Source organism: Rhagoletis pomonella, unplaced genomic scaffold, assembly GCF_013731165.1.
Source record: "Rhagoletis pomonella isolate Grant_MI unplaced genomic scaffold, Rhpom_1.0 Rhpom_scaffold_00251, whole genome shotgun sequence".
NCBI classification, from domain to species: domain Eukaryota; kingdom Metazoa; phylum Arthropoda; class Insecta; order Diptera; family Tephritidae; genus Rhagoletis; species Rhagoletis pomonella.
In genome coordinates this window covers 90,749-97,205 of record NW_023458805.1, presented here as the reverse complement: position 1 = coordinate 97,205, position 6,457 = coordinate 90,749, and positions in this window count along the sequence as shown.

The following is a 6,457-nucleotide window of genomic DNA, read 5'->3' as shown; positions in this document are numbered from 1 at the left end:
TAGCTATTGTAAAAAGGGGTGTGACATCTCCCATACAAACCGAATTTTTCATACTGCTTATCTCTGGAAATTTTTTGGTAGAGTTCTAGAGTTTTGTATGGAGATGTACGAAATAAATCGCATACTCTTGGAGAAAAATTGGAACTATTGGAAAAGGGGGCGTGGCATCTTCCATACAAACCGAATTTTTCATACTGCCTATCTTTGGAAGTGTTCATGGTAGAGTTCTGGAACTTGGTATGGAGATATACGAAATCAATCGCATACTCATGAAGAAAGAGGGCAGCTGTTGGAAAGGGGGGCGTGGCACCTCCCATATAAATCGAATTTTTATACTGCATATCTCTGAAAGTATTCATGGTACAGTACCGGAACTTCGTATGGAGGTAGTATATAGTTGAAATCAAGCCCATACTCATGGAGAAAATTTTGGCCATTTGAAAAGGGGTGTGAGGCCTACAAACGTACCGACCTTTAGCTATCTTTGAATGAATTTTGTTATTCTTCTGTAGGTGTGTTTGTGAGTGAAATCCTCCTAAACGGTTGTACGGATTTTAACGAAACTTTTTGTGTATTTGAGTGGGTCTCTGGATGGTTTAGTTTCACAATTTAATCCGACAGTTGGCGCTTTAGTTGAGTTATTACTAAAAATCTTATTTATGATCCGATTTGGCTAATGTTTTAAATACGTATGCAATACTATTGCAAAAACGTGCTGCCAAGTGGTGCTGAAGTCAAGCTATTACTAAAAATAGCCAAGTGAGAAAAAGGGCCGTGAAGGTCAGATTAAATCGACCTGTTGCACCATTGAGTATATCGAACGCTCCTGCGTTGCAATTGGCCCAATGGATGTGATTTTCCAATATTATTATGCGTTCAAACTTTTAAGGTATTTCGTCTGAAATAAGCATATGTATATTGCATTTCTGTAGAACACTGATTCGCACCCATTTTGAAATTGCCACCTACTATACTGTAAAACTTCTAGGACATTCACTATAGAACCGGGTCATTGTTGCCGCCAGGGAGTGAAGAGGAAAAAATTGATTTCGCTTTGCGAATAACCGTGCTATGAAATGCCGCACAACTTGAGAATTTCAAAAACGGATATAACACTTTCCTTAGGTTATTTAAAGCGGCAAATGACCACCAAACCTTAATCTTAGCAGACAAATGTGCCCATGAAAATCGTAAACGTGAATTTTTGGTGAAAATGTTGGACCAAAAAGTTTCAATAAAATATATAAAAATTTTGGGCGGGACGAAGTTCGCCGGGTCTGCTAGTATAAGTATACACGCAAATATTTTCAATAAGTAATAGTATAGAAAAACAATGAAGTCTGGAAAAAAGCTAATATTTTATCCAACCAAAAACCTTTTTGTATAAAAGAGGAAATATACGACACCAGCTTGCTGGCTCCATCAAGTAATTGTACCATCAGGCTTGAAGCATATAACTTACCAGCATTCTGGTAAAATATTTATTTCTTTACAAATGAAGTCGAGGAAAGATCGAAATGATTAGAGCCGAAAATTTCATAATTTTTCTACTATTTTATTAAACATTGTTCTTTTTTTAAATTCACAACTGCAATATCGTGAACTTAATCTTCCACAAATACGGCTTTGACCCATATAGGGCAAGAAATTTACGCCAAAATACTTTTTACTTTGAAAATTTAGCTAATTTCCCCACTGACGACACCAGCATGCTGGTACAATCATAGAATTTTCAAATAGTTTTTGAAGTCACACCAGCAGTTGGTAAAGCACACCACAATAATATACACGGTCAATCGACTTGATGAGCCATTTAACAAATAAAGCATATTAAGGGCCGTAAACTTATCTATTTTAAACTATAGTAGTATAAAACCATAAGGAACACACAATACATATATGTATACAGTATATTTTGCTTAGCTGCACATCCTTCTTTGCACGAAAAACTTGTGCACTTAACCGAAAAAGGCACTTAAGCGAATTTTCTTTACTACTTCAATGAGGAAGGTATCCAAATCCCTATGAAACCAAATAATGGAGAAGCACTTACCACGTAGAAATTACTGCAAGCGAATTTTTACCGAATTGTATCTAATTATCTATATAACTACATAAATTTATAGCAATTTTCGTTGTTCTGCGAGATGAGCAAAATAAATAAAAGGTTGTAAAATTAGGTAATTGTAGGGCCAGTGCAGATAAACGTAATACTTTCTTTGATAATTGATACTAGTCGCACAATTTTTAAGCCAGGTATCGCCAATGTGCAGGTATGCTAAACGCATCTATCGGAGCAGTTTCCTTATAAATGTTAAAAATAATGCCTCTGATGCGCATTTTGGGGTAGGTATCTTAAATGTGCACTTAAGCATAGAGGCAGCAAAGAAAAATATACTGTATATGTATATCAGTCTTTCTTAGTTTAAAAATTCATCTCTTACATAGATAAAAAAAATGAGATCAAATTAAGCATATACAACTTTTTCATGCCAAGTATCAATAAATTTTCCAAAGGGCTAGGGGCAATTTTAAATTTATGTGGCCAAAAAAGTATGTGGTAGCTAAATCTAGCCACCAAAGGGCTAAAACGGCAACACTGGTTCTCACTACCACTATTATTTCTAATGGTAGTTCATAATGCTTTCCACTCCAAGTCTAGTGATATTGGAGCTGACAAAATTTCCACTAAATTAATATTAATGGCTTAAAGACTATTTCCACCCAAAAAAAAACCATGTTTCCACTAAATAATACTAATGCTTGGTAGTAAGGAAAAACTGATATCGCACGTTTAATAATATAGAGATGTAATTAAAAATTTACTTTCTTGGAGATTTCATAATCCAATTAAAGCTTGATGAGAAGAATATGTTGAGCCTAACGGATGACTAAACTTCCCAAAAACGGCGAAGATATGTGTCTTTCCATCTGTCTTTTGGTATACCAACTATATGAATTGATCAAACTTTGATTGCGTTTTCCCATAAATTTGAAAATTTGAAAGATTTCTTTATATTAGCTTTGTTCCACACGTTTTCCGGGCTGTTTCAGTAATTAGAGCGGAAAAATATGTTATACTCTCACAAGTGTTAAAAATAAGTCAATACGTGCTAAAAGTGCCCAGAGCGTGAGGAATGCAAAAAAACATAATTCGTGCCCGGAATCAACAAATCAGCTCTAAACAATGATTTTATATGTATTTATCTTATATGGCTAATAAAATTAACAAATACCTACATTTTCTATTGTGGTATTTTACAAAATTTGCGTTCGGATGTAAACAAACAACAACTGTTATTTCAAATTGACTTCTTGCACATTTCTGCCGGGAAAAAAGTCCGGGCTATTTCGGGCACGAAGAAAAGAACTTCGCGATTCAAAAGTGGAAGGTACTCGCTCTCTATTACCCATTTTTCTAGCGTGAGAAACGCTTTCTGGGCTGTTTTGGGCACCCGCGGGCTTGTGTGGAACAAACCTATTATTTATTAAACGTGCTATACATTGACTATGTATTCATCATCTCGCAACTTAAAATTACACGTTCGTCAGAAAATGCGAAAAACTATTCCTTAGCACATGCCAATCATATGGGCAAGGAAGACTTTACCTTAGGTTTTTTCAACAAATTATAACAAAAATTTGCTCCAGCGCCAGTGTAAATTTTTAGTGCATAATTTCAAAAATGCCAAATTTTGAGTTGCGTCACTTTTGAAGATCGTGTGCGATATGTTTATAAGTAACCCCTTACGTGAGTCTACACTACGTGTTTTTAATATTTAAATCCATAAAAGCGAAATTTGTGTTTGTGATTATCTTAAAGAAATATTGTAATTGTATTGAAATACATTTAGGGAGTTCACAAGGTGTTGTATACTGTCGTACTGTTGTATGTCATAAACTTTAAACGGCTAAAACTATATTTAAGGCATTCGCAAGCTAACATAAAAGTTTTATTATGAAATTTCACACAATTAAAAAATAGTTGGTGGTGATTTCAAGTCCTCTAAACATTTATTTAGCCGTTAAAAACTTTACAACATACAACAATACGACAAGTACGACACCTTGTGAACCACCCAATTGTAAATTGATATGTATGTACTTATGTTATAAAATATACAAACATATATTCAAAAGCCGATACATTTCCAAAAATCACTTAAAAAGGCCTAATTACTTTACTATATTTGGTTTAGTGGAAAATCTGTTGATTTCACTACTTTTGAAATTATTGAACATTTTTTACATTACCACTAAACTCATTTCGTAATTTTGTACGAAAACAATTCTGTGTCGGAGGCGAAATAAAAGATAATCAATGTGTGTTTGCAAGAAATATTGGTGGTGTTCATTTAAACAGATAAATTTGCCTTTCGCATATATGTATATTTTCATCCACTGTTTTATATAAACAAGCAAATAAGAATCTTTGTTGCCCCTTATCAAGGAACTTGGGTCCGGCTTAATTATTTGTACAACGATTTTCTGTTGTTGTGTCCAAACGCATAATCCGAATCCAAAAACTTTAACCTCACGTGTAATCAAAGGATTAAAATTTTATTTAAAATAAATGTTTCAAATTTCCGAGCACTATCATATTAATAAATTCGGTTTGCACTATGCACTTTTTTGCGAAATTCGACGTGGGTTCTGCGCAAAAATACTGTGGATGGTGTAGCCGGAGTGATGTGGAGAAGAAGTGTTGTATACCTTTGACGTGCAGAAGCCATTCTTCCCCGCAACACAGAAAGCAAAATTCTACTTAGTAAGGGTTATAATCCCTAAAGCAGTGATCACACGATTTGTACATTTGTACACAAAATGCCAAATTTAGATTTGTCCACATTTGGCATTTGGATAACAATGTACAAATGATTTGTTTTGCGATCAGACGATTTGGCTGCCAAAGATCCAAATGGTTTGGCACACATTTGCGCACAGCAGTAAAGTGACAAATATTGTCCACATTCATTCACACGATTTAACCATTTGGTCATAAATACTTAAACAGCTGATCCGGTGTCAACCATGCTTTTGCATTTATGATTTCGTGAGATTCGAAGTGAAATAAACCAAATTAATATATACGCACAGGTCCTCAGAATTTTGAATACACCCTCAAAATCTGGGCTGAAAGTAAAAAACGCGTTTTTCATAGGTTAAAGGATCCCAGTAGGGAAACCCCGAACTGGTGAACCAAATTTTTAGTTCCGTACTAGATCTTTATCGCCAAAAACGAACCAGTCCGATAGTAACTAGATCGCCACCAGTTCAAAACAGCGATATGTTGTACTTTAATAAAAACACTTTTAGAAATCTATATCTAAAATGACGAATTTAGAACTGGTTTAAAACTATAGAAAAGGGATGCAGAACGAACTAGATCTCATCTGGCGAATTTTGAACTAGTTCGAAACTACTGAAAAAAGGATGCACCGGGGGGCTTGTTTACTTTAAATAGATTTTTGCTTGGCGGGTTTTTCGTTCAAATACGCTTTCAGTCTGCACGTCGCAGATGCTTTTTCATAGTTTGGTAATACAAAGCTAAAATTTGTGTTAGGATCTTAACATTTTGGGACATTGTGGAATATAACCAATAACAGTCAGCACCTCTGCAAATTCAGCTACAGCCAAAGGTATGTAAACGTGTTTTCAAATGCAAAATTTAATTTACATTCATTCAAACAAATTTTATTTCAGATTGAAAATACATTTCCCTGCAAATAATTAAAAATTGCTACCATGATAACCCAAAAAGAAAACATCTTGTTACTTTTTTCGTTTACAAATGGTTCGAAACTAAAGAAAATGGGGTGCAAAGTGAACTAGATCCCATATGTCGAATTTAGGACTGGTTCTGAACTATACAAAAGGTAATGGAGCGGGGGACAATTTCCAATACGTATGACATCGCCGTGTTAAATTCGCCAGTTGTTAGCATGTAAAAGAGATTTATCGCGAACTAGTAGTGGTTCTAAATGTACTAGAAGCGCGCCAGTTCAAAACTAGAGATTTTCCCCACAGGGATATACTTGCTCGTAACTTTATTTCTGTTTGCCCGATGAAAAATACTTACATATGCCATTTAAGAGAAAACCTTTCGTTGTTTACAACCATTTATAAATGGTTAATTTGTCTTGAGAATGGCCACCCTATGTATGTATACTAGTAAACAAAATAGTCGGACAAGTCGTAATTTAAAATGAAAAAATGTTAAAAATTAAAATTTTGCATATACTCTGTAAGATTCCTTTCAGTGATGTAGATCTGCCACTTTTTTGAGCACATCTACCACACAAGGTCTGAAATCTACCACATGTTCGCGTTTTTGAGTAGTTTTATTTTTGCTCAACATAATTATCTTAATTTATGTATATCCGATCAGTTTGTATTTGTACTGTATTTGTGAAAATCTTTTAGTTTGTGATAGGCTTGTCTGATCTGTTCTTTTAGT